At 42.0% G+C, this 14,916-nt stretch overlaps 1 long non-coding RNA gene across 1 annotated transcript in view; it reads right to left on the bottom strand.

Annotated features, from left to right (window-relative positions):
• The window catches only part of LOC108637399, a 40,699-nt gene continuing 28,141 nt past the window's right edge, over positions 2,359-14,916 (bottom strand). The window contains exon 3 of the long non-coding RNA XR_001919029.1: positions 2,359-2,449. This is a non-coding gene — a long non-coding RNA (uncharacterized LOC108637399). The remainder of the gene's footprint in view (positions 2,450-14,916) is intronic.

The following is a 14,916-nucleotide window of genomic DNA, read 5'->3' as shown; positions in this document are numbered from 1 at the left end:
ACATTCTGCCCAATCCCAACCAGTTACTTGCCTTGTATGACCCGCCTTAAAACCATCCAGTGCAGCCTTCAAAACCCTGTAAGTATCATTCCTTAAATATTCACTTGGAGATACTACTGAGACTTTTTTCAAGATGTTAATTTCCCTTTCTGTGGGAAGTTTAATATACTTAGTTTTGTTCGATCATCAAGTTTTTCTGGTGGTCTTTGAGGGAATTGGTGATCAGTAATTATAATAATTTAATATGTGCTGAGAACTAAGCTGATTGTTTTGTAGACCAATCCAACTCTGTAAGACTTTTAATATTATTCCCATTTTACAGATGAAGAAACAGAGGATTTAAATTCGAGCAACTTGCCAAATATTACCCAGGGAATAAGTGACAGAGGTCACATTGAAACCGAGAAGTCTAGTGTCACAGCCTGAGATCAGAACTTTCTAATATTGCCTCTATTCTAGTTATTATTACTATGTAACAATGCACTCAAAATCTCAGTGGCTTAGAAAACACACACAACATTTACTGTGCTCACAAACCTTCCATCTGAGCTGGGCTTGATGGGGATACATGTCTTGACTCCATGCAGCATCAGCTGAAGTTGCTCAAAGCCTGGAAGCTGGGGTCATCTTGAGGCCTATCCTTTCGCTCATCCAGCAGTTAATGCTGAATGTCAGCTGGGGCCTCAGCTGGCAACCAGCCAGAATACTTGCACGTGGCATTTCATGTGCCCTGGGCTTCCTCACAATGTGGTGGTGTGTTCACGTGGTAAGCAGCCTGAGAGAGAGAGATTTCCAGGCGAATCCATTTTGCCTTCTATGACCTGGCCTTGGAAGCCATTCAGCATCATTTCTGCCTCATCCCATCTGTCAGGTCCATCACAAGGCCCTCCCCAGGCTCAAAGAGACAGCATACACATTGACTTCGTGATGGGGAGTGCCAGTATCAGAAAGACCACACAAGATCAGAAATATTGCTGTGGTAATTGTTGAAAATACAATCTTCCACAGACCCACATATTCAGTGTGCATGCTAAGTCACTTCAGTCAAGTCCAACCCTTTGAGACCCCACGGACTGTAGCCCGCCAGTCTTCTCTGTCCATGGGATTCTCCAGGCAAGAATACTGGAGTGGGTTGCCATTCCCTTCGCCAGGGGAGCTTCCCCACCCAGGGATCGAACCCACGTCTCTCACGTCTCCTGCACTGGCAGGCGGGTTCTTTACTAGGGCCGCCTGGGAAGTGCGTATGTGCATTAAGTCTGCAATGGTATATAACAAATAGGTAGCTATTGTTATTTCTCAGCATTATAAAGAAAGAAAGGGCACTAAGTCGTGCCTGAGTCTTTGTGACCCTATGGACTCTAGTCTGCCAGGCCCCTCTGTCCGTGGGATTCTCCAGGCAAGAACACTGGAGTGGGTTGCCATTTCCTTCTCCAGGGGAACTTCCTGACCCAGGAATTAAACCCAGGTCTCTAGCATTGCAGGCAGATACTTTACCAACTGAGCTACGCAGGAAGTAAGGGCCTTTTACTTTCTGTATGTTCAGATTTTTGTTAACAGGTGTATGAAAAACTATGCAACATTATTTTTCAGTCCTTTCTCAAGAAGCTTATGCTGAAGATGAGTATACTAATCATTATTTCTTCTCCTATATCCATTCTCTGCCTCTTGCTGCTTTATTTTGTGCCCCAGGAGGCTGATCTCTACAACTATCACTTGGACTCTTTTGCCTTCTCCCTCTGGTTGGGTTGACCAAATGAGAGCTGAAGGAAATCGGAGGATGACAGAGGGAATGGGGTATTTATTCTCCCCTCTCTAACTGCCCATGGTTCTCCCAATGGCTATGTTCCCCTATAGCTCATAGCATCTGTCAGACAGCCCCTCCCCCATAGCTACAGGTCTCACTGTGTTCCAATAATACTTCCTTTATCTCAATCCTTCAGACCCAAGAATGGTAATGACTTGCCTCTGTGGCTAGTCCCTGTGGTTCCTCATCATCCTGTGCGGATTTCCTTAATCCTGTCTATTCCTCTAGAATTGTCCCTTCATTAAGCTCTCTTCAATTAAGCCCTTTAAGCGCACCCTCTGTTCCCTGATTAATAAGGTACTGATGGAGACAAGTATATAAACAATGATATTACAGTGTACTGATTGCTTTGAAAGGCATGCATAGAAAAAAATATCTAGGAAGTTTTACTGGAAGAATCAAAAGAGACATCCCAAAGAAAATGATACTTAAGTTGAGACAAAAAATATGAGTCAGAGTTCACTAGTGTGTGAAAAAAAGAAGAGCTTTCCAACCCTATGAGATTTCCATGGATAAGGAAATAGGCCCAGAGAGGTTAGGTGACTTACCATGGCCACACAGGCAGTAGTGCTGATTCAAGCCTTCTACTTAATCAATCCATCACACCACGGAGCAAGAATGTTATATCACTTGGGATGGTTTCAGCTGCAAGTAACCAGAAAAAATGCCTTAAGCAGTAATGAAAATATATATACATTACATTTATATAATCTTGTTTATAATAACAAGAAAAAGGTAAGGTAACTCCATGGTTGAGTAAATAAAATCAGATGTTCAACAAAGCCATCAAGAAGATCTAAATAAATGGATTGGAAGACAATATTGTTAGATCAATCCTCCTTACATTGACTTACAGATTTATTACAGTTCCAATCAAATTTCCTAAGTTTATGTTAGAAATTATCAAGTCAATTCTAAAACTTTTGGGGAATACAAAGGACCTAGAGCAACCTATACAATCTTGAAGAAGAACATACATCACCAGATATGAATGCTTAATATCAAGCTATAATTAAACCAGAGTGGTATTGATACAAGGATAGATAAATAGACCAATGGAACAGAATTGGGAGTCCAGGAATAGAGCAAAACATGCATGTTCATTTGATTTACAGCAAGGGTGCCACTGCAATTAGTGGTGCTAGAGAAACTGGGTACCCACACAGAATATAATATGTATTAGAAAAATTAATCTTTACCCAACACTGTACCTAAAAATTAATGTGGTATGGATCACCAACCTAAATATAAATGTTAAAACGTATCAGGCTTGCAGAGGAAAAGAGGAAACTATCTTGATTATCCTAAGAATAAGCAAATACCTCCAAAACAAAGTACAAAAAACACCATACTAAAAACATTGATCATTTGAACTTCATTAAATATAAGAACTTATACTCATCAGAACACATTACTAAGCAACTGAAGAAGCAATCTACAGACTGAGAGAAGATACTTGCATTTCATATATATGACCAAAGACTTATATGCAGAATGTAAACAAACTCCTACAAATTGATAGCAGAAGACAAAACAACCCAATTTTAAGAAGAGGAAAAGACTTAAACAGGCGCCTCTTAGGAGAGGAAATGACCAAAAGGCACTTGAAAAGATCTTCAGAGAAATGCAAACTAAAACTACAATCAGATACTACTACTCATCCACCAGAACGGACAAAATCAAAGACTGACTATACCAAGTGTTGCTGAGATAGTAGAACAATTGAAAATCTCACGCAACTGGTGGAAACGTAAATTGGTTAAACGACTCTGGAAAACTATTTGGCTGTATCTAACTAAAGCTAAATAAATAGCTGTTTACCCCAAGTCCTAGCAATTTCACTGCTAGGTATATGCACAAGAGAAACAAGGACATATATTCACTCAAAGACAGGAGCATAGATGTTCATGCTGCTGCTGCTGCTAAATCGCTTCAGTCGTGTCCGATTCTGTGCAACCCCATAGACGGCAGCCTACCAGGCTCCCCCATCTCTGGGATTCTCCAGGCAAGAGTACTGGAGTGGGGTGCCATTGCCTTCTCATAGATGTTCATAGCACCTTTAAGACAAAAATAACAGCCAAAACCTGGAAATAAATGCCCATCCACAGGAACTGGATAAATTGTGGTACCAATGGAATATCACACAGTGGTTTGATAAGCTATTGACATACATTTTAAAAACATGAATGAAGCTCAAGGAAAACATTGAGCAAAGAAGCCCTGTACAGAATAATATGTACTGTATGAATCCATTCATGTGAAGTTCAAGAACAGTTAAATAATGTATGAAGATAGCAATCAGTACAGTAGGTGTTGGCTATTTACTATTGTCTGGGAAGGGGCAGGAGAGAGCTCTCTGGAGTGCTAGAAATGTTCTGAATCTTAATCTTGTAGTGGTTACATGGATGTGTACAAACATAAAATTTCACCAAGCTGTACACTTAAGATTTTTGTAATTTATTGTATGAAATTATATTTAAGGTTTAAAAACGTTACCAAGGATTTTCACCCTGTCACCCCTAGCATGCAGACTTTGTCCCCACATAATCATAAGATGATGGCTGCAATATCCAGGCATCATATATAGTCAAGAATATGTTTGGGGGAAGAAGAGATCCTTTTCTCCTGAGTCTTTTTGAAAAGTAAAGAAATATTTCCTAGAAACATACACCATACCCCCAGCTGATGCCTCCTAACATTTTACTGGCTACAACTGCATCACTGGTCCTGGCTTAACCCAATCACTGGCAAGGGCAATTAGACTGTCCAGATGAGAGTTTATTTTTCTCCTGGTCAGGTGGGAAAGAGAAGCATCCTTACTGGGTCAGTAATAAATTCTAAGCTCCTAGCAACAAGTTGCTGAACAAGAAACAGGGCTTGCTCCATAGTGGTTACCCTACAGAGGAAAAATCAGCATTTCATTCCTTACAATGGCTTTTTTTTTTTTTCCTTAAAAAAAATTTTTTTCCCCAAATGCACATATCTTCATTGTTTTTCTGAGTGTGATTAATGTTCATGATAAAAATTCAACTAAATGGAAATCAGCTATAATTAATTCTCTCCTTCATCACACCATGATAGTAACTATTAAAAGTTTGATCCATGGTCTTCCACAATTTTTCCGTGGCATATATGTCATATTATACATGAAATAGGAGCACACCCTAAATGTAAAACACTATCAATTACCTACACAACAAACACTTTCCATCATTTTCCTTGCTAACAACCTTACTATTCTCCAGGTGTCTAATGGCCACGTGCTTTACGGAAAATAGCCCCTTCCCTAGCTCCAGAAGGTGAATTATGTTTAGTGTAAAAGGATAGTTCTGACCCCTGCTGCCCATCAAAAATACCTAGGGAATTAAAAATACTAATATATACAAAGCCCCAGGTCCAGTCCTCAGAGATACTACTCAAAACTGGGCTGCTAGGAGCTCAGGGTACTGCTGATATGCCCCAGGCATTGAGAACTGCTGGACTCATTCCCCTTGCCACTGATTGGCTTGAGTGGGAACACGACCCAGTTCTTGCCATGAGCAATGACGGGAAAGCTGATGGAGGCTCTGGGGAAGTTTTCCTCAATCTCAGAGAAGGACATGCTTAAGGTTTTCGTTGCCTCTACACACTAACAGCAGAATGACAGTCCTTGTACAATGACAGTCATCCTGAGATCATGAGGGGAATGAAACTAAGAGGATGAGGCAATGACCCGGAGACAGCAGAGCAGGAATATGGAAAGGATTTTAGTTCTTTATGATGTCATTTTGTGGTGCCAGCTCAGCCAACTGCGGAAATACTCTACTTCTCAACATCTTAAGTGAGATAATCAGTTCAGTTCAGTTCAGTTCAGACACTCAGTCATGTCAGACTCCCTGAGACCCCATGGACTGCAGCATGCCAGGAGTCCCTGTCCATCACCAACTCCCAGAGCTTACTCAAACTCATGTCCATTGAGTTGGTGATGCCATCCAACCATCTCATCCTCTCTCGTCTCCTTCCCCTCCTACCTTCAATCTTTCCCAGCATCAGGGTCTTTTCAAATGAGTCAGTTTTTCATATCAGGTGGCCATAGTATTGGAGTTTAGCTTCAACATCAGTCCTTCCAATGAATATTCAGGACCGATTTCCTGTAGGATGGACTGGTTGGATCTCCTTGCAGTCCAAGGAACTCTCAACAGTCTTCTCCAACACCACAATTCAAAAGCATCAGTTCTACGGAACTCAGCTTTCTTTATAGTCCAACTCTCACATCCATACATGATTACTGGAAAAACCATAGTCTTGACTAGACGGACCTTTGTTGGCAAAGTAATGTCTATGCTATCTAGGTTGGCCATAACTTTCCTTCCAAGGAGTAAGCATCTTTTCATTTCATGGGTGCAATCACCATCTGCAGTGATTTTGGAGTCCCCCAAAACAAGGTCTCCCACTGTTTCCACTGTTGCCCCATCTATTTGCTGTGAAGTGATGGGACCAGATGCCATGATCTTCCTTTTCTGAATGTTGAGCTTTAAGCCAACTTTTTCACTCTCCTCTTTCACTTTCATCAAGAGGCTTTTTAGTTCCTCTTCACTTTCTGCCATAAGGGTGGTGTCATCTGCATATCTGAGGTTATTAATATTTCTCCCGGCAATCTTGATTCCAGCTTGTGCTTCTTCCAGCCCAGCGTTTCTCATAATGTACTCTGCATATAAGTTAAATAAGCAGGGTGACAATATACAGCCTTGACGTACTCCTTTCCCTATTTGGAACCAGTCTGTTGTTCCATGTCCAATTCTAACTGTTGCTTCCTGACCTGCATACAGATTTCTCAAGAGGCAGGTCAGGTGGTCTGGTATTCCCATCTCTTTCAGAATTTTCCAGTTTGTCGTGATCAACACAGTCAAAGGCTTTGGCATAGTCAATAAAGCAGAAATAGATGTTTTTCCTAGAACTCTCTTTCTTTTTTGATGATCCAACAGATATTTGCAATTTGATCTCTGGTTCCTTTGCCTTTTCTAAAACCAGCTTGAACATCTGGAAGTTCATGGTTCATGTACTGTTGAAGCCTGGTTTGGAGAATTTTGAGCATTACTTTGCTAGTGTGTGAGATGAGTGCAATTGTGCAGTAGTTTGAGCATTCTTTGGCATTGCCTTTCTTTGGGATTAGAATGAAAACTGACCTTTTCCAGTCCTGAGGCCACTGCTGCATTTTCCAAATTTTCTGGCATATCAAGTGCAGCACTTTCACAGCATCATCGTCTAAGATTTGAAATAGCTCAACTGGAATTCCATCACTGCCATTAGCTTTGTTTGTAGTGATGCTTCCTAAGGCCCACTTGACTTCACATTCCAGGATGTCTGGCTCTAGGTGAGTGATCACACCATCATGATTATCTGGGTCATAAAGATCTTTTTTGTACAGTTCTTTTGTCTATTCTTGCCAGCTATCTTAATATCCTCTGCTTCTGTTCAGTCAGTTCAGTTCAGTCGCTCAGTCATGTCTCACTCTTTGCGACCCCATGAATCGCAGCATGCTAGGCCTCCCTGTCCATCACCAACTCCCGGAGTTCACTCAGACTCATGTCCATCAAGTCAGTGATGCTATCCAGCCATCTCATCCTCTGTCGTTCCCTTCTCCTTCTGCCCCCAATCCTTCCCAGCATCAGAGTCTTTTCCAATGAGTCAACTCTTTGCAAAGTACTGGAGTTTCAGCTTTAGCATCATTCCTTCCAAAGAAATCCCAGGGCTGATCTCCTTCAGAATGGACTGGTTGTATCTCCTTGCAGTCCAAGGGACTCTCAAGAGTCTTCTCCAACACCACAGTTCAAAAGCATCAATTCTTCGGCGCTCAGCCTTCTTCACAGTCCAACTCTCACATCCATACATGACCACAGGAAAAACCATAGCCTTGACTAGACGGACCTTAGTCGGCAAAGTAATGTCTCTGATTTTGAATATGCTATCTAGGTTGGTCATAACTTTTCTTCCAAGGAGTAAGCGTCTTTTAATATCATGGCTGCAATCACCATCTGCAGTGATTTTGGAGCCCCCCAAAATAAAATCTGACACTGTTTCCACTGTTTCCCCATCTATTTCCCATGAAGTGATGGGACCGGATGCCATGATCTTCATTTTCTGAATGTTGAGCTTTAAGCCAACTTTTTCACTCTCCACTTTTTAGGTCCATAAAATTCTATCCTTTATTGAGCCCAGCTTTGCAGGAAATGTTCCCTTGGTATCTCTAATTTTCTTGAAGAGATCTCTGGTCTTTCACATTCTATTGTTTTCCTCTATTTCTTTGCACTGGTCACTGAGGAAGGCTTGCTTACCTCTCCTTGCTATTCTTTGGAACTCTTTATTCAAATGGGTATATCTTTCTTTTTCTCCTTTGCTTTTCACTTCTCTTCTCTTCACAGCTATTTGTAAGGCCTCCTCCGACAGCCATTTTTATCTTTTGCATTTCTTTTTCTTGAGGATGGTCTTGATCCCTGTCTCCTGTACAATGTCATGAACCTCATTCCATAGTTCATCAGGCACTCTATCTGCTGCTGCTGCTGCTGCTGCTGCTAAGTCACCTCAGTCGTGTCCAATTCTGTGCAACCCCATAGACGGCAGCCCACCAGGCTCCCCTGCCCCTGGGATTCTCCAGGCAAGAACACTGGAGTGGGTTGCCATTTCCTTCTCCAATACATGAAAGTGAAAAGTGAAAGTGAAAGTGAAGTCGCTCAGTCGTGTCTGACCCTCAGGGACCCCATGGACTGCATCCTTCCAGGCTCCTCCATCCATGGGATTTTCCAGGCAAGAGTCCTGGAGTGGGGTGCCATTGCCTTCTCCAGGCACTCTATTAGATCTAATCCCATAAATCTATTTCTCACTTCCATGGTATAATCGTAAGGTATTTGATTTAGGTCAAACCTGAATGGTCTAGTGGCCTTCCCTACTTTCTTCAATTTAAGTCTGAATTTGACAATAAGTTCATGTTCTGAGCCACAGTCAGCTCCTGGTCTTATTTTTGCTCACTGTATAGAGCTTCTCCATCTTTGGCTGCAAAGAATATAATCAATCTGATTTCAGTGTTGACCTTCTGGTGATGTCCATATGTAGAGTCTCCTCTTATGTTGTTGGAAGAGGGTGTTTACTATGACCAATGTGTTCTCTTGGCAAAACTCTTATTAGTCTTTGCCCTGCTTCATTCTGCATTCCAAGGCCAAATTTGCCTGTTACTCCAGGTGTTTCTTGACTTCCTACTTTTGCATTCCAGTCCCCTATAATGAAAAGGACATTTTTTGGGTGTTAGTTCTAGAAGGTCTTGCAGGTCTTCATAGAACTGTTCAACTTCAGCTTCTTCAGCATTACTGGTCAGGACATATACTGGGATTACCATGATATTGAACAGTTTGCCTTGGAAATGAACAGAGATCATTGTCGTTTTTGAGACTGCATCCAAGTACTGCATCTCAGACTCTTTTGTTATGGTTACTCCATTTCTTCTGAGGGATTCTTGTCCACAGTAGTAGAAATAATGGTCATCTGAGTTAAATTCACCCATTCCACTCCATTTTAGTTCGCTGATTCCTAAAATGTCGACGTTCACTCTTGCCATCTCCTGTTTGACCACTTCCAATTTGCCCTGATTCATGGACCTAACAGGTTCCTATGCAATATTGTTCTTTACAGCATCAGAATTTACTTCCATCACCAGTCACATCCATGGCTGGGTGTTGTTTTTGCTTTGGCTCTGCCTCTTCATTCTTTCTGGAGTTATTTCTCCACTGATCTTCAGTAGCATATTGGGCACCTACTGACCTGGGCAGTTCATCTTTCAGTGTCTTATCCTTTTGCCTTTTCATACTATTCATGGGGTTCTCAAGGCAAGAATACTGAAGTGGCTTGCCATTCCCTTATCCTGTGGACCACATTTTGTTAGAACTCTCCACCATGACCTGTCCACCTTGGGGGGCCCTACATGGCATGGCTCATAGTTTCATTGAGTTAGACAAGGCTGTGGGCCATGTGATCAGATTGGTTAGTTTTCTGTGATGGTGGTTTTCAGTCTGTCTGCCCTCTGATGGAGAAGGATAAGAGGCTTATGGAAGCTTCCTGATGGGTGAGACTGACTGAGGGGGTAACTGGGTCTTGTTCTGATGGGTGGAGCCATGCTCAGTAAACCTTTAATCCAATTTCCTGTTGATCAGTGGAGCTGTGTTCCCTCCCTGCTATCTACCTGGGGCCAACCTATGATGGAGGTAATGAAGAGAACCTCCTTCAAAAGATCCTATGCATGTACTGCTACACTCAGTGCCCCAACCCTGCAACAGGTCAGCACTGACCCGCGCCTCTGCTATGAAGTGAGATAATAAGATTTCATTAATGTTTCTACCATTTTAAATTATATACAGCCAAAAGTCCATATAGCCATACAGCCACTGGATCATTGAAAAAGCAAGAGAATACCAGAAAAACATCTATTTCTGCTTTATTGATTATGCCAAAGCCTTTGACTGTGTGGATCACAATAAACTGTGGAAAATTCTGAAAGAGATGGGAATACCAGACCACCTGACCTGCCTCTTGAGAAATCTGTATGCAGGTCAGGAAGCAACAGTTAGAATTGGACATGGAACAACAGACTGGTTCCAAATAGGAAAAGGAGTACGTCAAGGCTGTATATTGTCACCCTGCTTATTTAACTTCTATGCAGAGTACATCATGAGAAATGCTGGGCTGGAGGAAGCACAAGCTGGAATTAAGATTGCCGGGAGAAATATCAATAACCTCAGATGTGCAGATGACACCACCCTTATAGCAGAAAGTGAAGAGGAACTAAAAAGCCTCTTGATGAAAGTGAAAGAGGAGAGTGAAAATGTTGGCTTAAAGCTCAACATTCAGAAAACAAAGATCATGGCATCCGGTCCCATCACTTCATGGCAAATAGATGGGGAAACAGTGGAAACAGTGGGAGACCTTGTTTTGGGGGACTCCAAAATCACTGCAGATGGTGATTGCACCCATGAAATGAAAAGATGCTTACTCCTTGGAAGGAAAGTTATGACCAACCTAGATAGCATATTAAAAAGCAGAGACATTACTTTGCCAACAAAGGTCCATCTAGTCAAGGCTATGGTTTTTCCAGTAGTCATGTATGGATGTGAGAGTTGGACTATAAAGAAAGCTGAGTTCTGTAGAACTGATGCTTTTGAACTGTGGTGTTGGAGAAGACTCTTGAGAGTCCCTTGGACTGCAAGGAGATCCAACCAGTCCATCCTACAGGAAATCGGTCCTGAATATTCATTGGAAGGACTGATGTTGAAGCTTAAACTCCAACATTTTGGCCACCTGATGGGAAAAACTGACTCATTTGAAAAGACCCTGATGGTGGGAAAGATTGAGGGCGGGAGGAGAAGGAGACGAGAGAGGATGAGATGGTTGGATGGCATCACCGACTCAATGGACATGAGTTTGGGTAAACTCCAGGAGATGGTGATGGACAGGGAGGCCTCATGTGCTGTGATTCATGGGGTCGCAAAGTCAGACTCGACCGAGAGGCTGAACTAAACTGAACTGAACAGCCAAAAGCTTCCTGACTAGTACAGCATAAAAGTTGTTTATAACCTGCTTTTTAACTTAGTTTAAAAAAAACTGTTATTGCAGCTTTGCATTTCTTGCTCCTTTGCTCCCAGCTCCCCATTCTGGGGATCATCCATTAGAAGGGAGGATTAATAACTGGTCAGGTAGTGACTTCCCTGGGTTCCAGTGACTAAAACTCCACACTCCCAATGCAGGGAGCCTCGGTTCCTTCCCTGGTCAAGGAACTGGATATCACATGGTGCAACTAAAGATCCTGCGTCGTATAACTAAGGCCTGGCACAGCCAAATAAACTAATTAATTAAAAAGAAAAAACTGGTCAGGCAGTTGCCGGGCTCCAGCAGGGAATCTGGAAAGTAGCTACTCTCCCCAGATTACGTCCACTGGAGGGCAGAAGGGAGAGATCCTAGAAAGGGCAAGGCCCCGCACAGCTGCAGGAGCAAGTGCCAGATGAGGTCAAGGTCTAGAGAGCACCTGCAAAGGCCAGCAGGTAGGCAGATTCAGGGCCCTGAGGGAGGGAAAAGGTGAAACTGGAACTGGGGACAAGAGAGCCTATGCAGATAGGAACTAGCTTCAGGGCAGCAGGGTCCCCTCCAGACCTGGCATGTCTCACTTAGTATCAGCAATCAGGTCCTAAAAAAACAGGTATTCTTAATGAAAATGCTGAAAGGAAACCTATTCCCATTACATTGAATAGGAAAAATTGTACACATATTAGCTTAAAATCCTCAACCAATTGCCTGAAATTTTACTAAAACTCAGTAAAATGTATACACACACACACACACACACGCAGACACCACACATACATTTTTTTGAAACTTATTTCGTATTGGGTATAGCTGATTAACCAAACGTGATGATTTCAGGTGAACAGTGACACATGTTTTTTTAAAACTATACACATTAGGTTGTAAGATGCTTAGCATTACTTCCAGATCATCAACAAACTTGCTGTTAGACATTTGCTAAGGGTACGGTAACACGGCCTCTCTCTCTGCTAATGACAGCCAACGTGCAAAAAATGACTCTGCTGACGTTTTAAATTATATCTTCTTTTATTTCTTTAGCCAGATATATTTATTGGTACATGATTTTTATCATCTGTTGTTAGAAAGAGAAAGAGGGAACTGAAAACAACTGTTTCGGGACTGTGTTTGGAAGTATATGACAGAAGATAAGAAAAAAGAGGAAGAGGGATTTCCTCGGTGGTGCAGTGGCTAAGACTCTTGGCCCCCAATGCAGGGGGCTGGAGTTCAATCCTTGGTCAGGGAACTAGATCCCACAAGCCACAGCTAAGACCCAGCTCAACCAAATAAATAAATATTAGAAAGTAAATAAATAAAGGTGAAGAGTTTTAAAAAAGAAAAAAAGAGGACTGAACAACTGCAGGCTTGTATCTCTCATGTAACAGGGAGCCCTGGGCATGCCTCCTCTTTCCTTCTTTCCCCTCTGTCAGAGTGCAAAGACTTTCATCTTCAGCATTGTAGCCTCAGAATTATTCGATGTTTGCTGTACCTCTTGACATCATGTCAGTGTTCCAGGCAGGAAGAATGGCCAAAGGGCTCAAGAAAGTGGGGTCTATTCCTCTTCAAAGGCCTTCCTGGGAGTCTCACCCAGTGACCTTTGCACTCATCAACCAGAATCTATCAGTACTAGAGGTTCTGGTCACTTGTTTAATTTTTCAATACTTCTACATGTAATTCTGAGCTATCAATTTTATTTGGGATAAAACATGAGACATTTTTCTCCCAATTAATTTGGTTTAAAATGCTCTATTGAGTTAGAAGGATGTCAATAGATATGCTTTCCTATAAAAGCATTTGCCAAAAAAAGTTGCTATGAAGAGACACATAAACACTAAGTTTGTGTGCTACAAATGAACAGTCATTCTACTGGGCAAACATTAACTCGGAAAATGTTCTGCAGGATAAGCCTTAATACTGTGGAGGTTTCCCCTTACATACATGTTTCCAGTATGTCAAGGCTTTCCTCATCTTTGGCAACAGTTCCAGAGTAAATATGTCATTGTTTATGGCATAATGGATATAAACTGTTCTCTATTGCTGGACATTTAGAATGTTTCCAATTTTTTACAATTATAAACACAACCTCATTTGAACATCTCTGTGCAAACATCCTTACCCATTTATCCAGTTACTTCTTTGAGATAAATTAAATCCTTGAAATGAAGTGGCTGGGCTGAAGTTTCTGCAAATTAATATTTTTGATCCATATTGCCAAACTGTCCTCCAGACAGGTTGTACCAACTCCACTACATCTCCACTGCTGGAGCAATGAACGTGCATCACAGTGGCAGGCTGGCCCACCTAGATGGGCAAGAGGAGGGATGGCTCTGTTAACACAGCATTTGGAAGCAGAGAGCTTCCTAGTTACTTGTCAACTACATTTGGAAATGAGATTAGTACATGGAATCTTCCCACTCATCTCTCTGGAGTTTCAAGGTTCCATTCCTGGGCAGATGAAACAATAAAACAAAACTGCTGGAATGAAGTTAATGTGAACCTACCACATTTACACTGATAAATGTTTCCATTTAGGACAGACTTTCAGGGCAGCTTCCTCAGCTCTGACTTGAAGAAGCATCAACATCACAGTCCCCAGGTTTTCATCACTGACCCTTCCTTCTTAATACATGTTGATCCCATCAGCTCCCTTCAAAAAATATGTTATGATCAGTTCAGTTCAGTTCAGTGTCTCAGTCATGTCCCACTCTTGTTGACCCCATGGACTGCAGCATGCCAGGCTTCCCTGTCCATCACCATCTCCTGGAGCTTGCTCAAACTCATGTCCATTGAGTTGGTGATGCCATCCAACCATCTCATCCTCTGCCATCCCCTTCTCCTCCTGCCCTTAATCTTTCCCAGCATCAGTCTTTTCCAGTGAGTCAGATCTTCACATCAGGTGGCCAAGGAATCGGAGCTTCAGCTTCAGCATCAGTCCTTCCAATGAATATTCAGGGTTGATTTCCTTTAGGATTGACTGGTTTGATCTGCTTGCAGTCCAAGGAAATCTCAAGAGTCTTCTTCAACACCATAGTTCAAAAGTGATCTATTCTTTGGTGCTCAGCTTTCTTTATGGTCCAACTCTCACATCCATACTAGATGGACCTTTGTCGGTAATGTCATGTCTCAGCTTTCTAATATGCTGTCTAGCTTTGTCATAGCTTTTCTTTCAAGCTTTTCCATAAAGTGATGGGACTGGATGCCATGATCTTAGTTTTCTGAATGTTGAGTCAAAAGCCAGCTTTCTCACTCTCCTCTTTCACCTTCATCAAGAGGCTCTTTAGTTCCTCTTTGCTTTCTGCCGTAAGAGTGGTGTCATCTGCATATCTGAGATTATTGATATTTCTCTCTGCAAACTTGAGTCCAGCTTGTGCTTCATCTAGCCCAGCATTTTGCATATGTACTCTGCATATAAGTTAAATAAGCAGGGTGACAATATACAGCCTTGACTTACTCCTTTCTCTATTTGGAACCAGTCTGTTGTTCCATGTCCGGTTCTAAATGTTGCTTCTTGA

The sequence above is a fragment of the Capra hircus genome, chromosome 13 (genome assembly GCF_001704415.2).
Source record: "Capra hircus breed San Clemente chromosome 13, ASM170441v1, whole genome shotgun sequence".
NCBI lineage: Eukaryota > Metazoa > Chordata > Mammalia > Artiodactyla > Bovidae > Capra > Capra hircus.
Note: the sequence above shows the minus strand (reverse complement) of the source record. Positions and strands in the feature narration are given on the sequence as shown.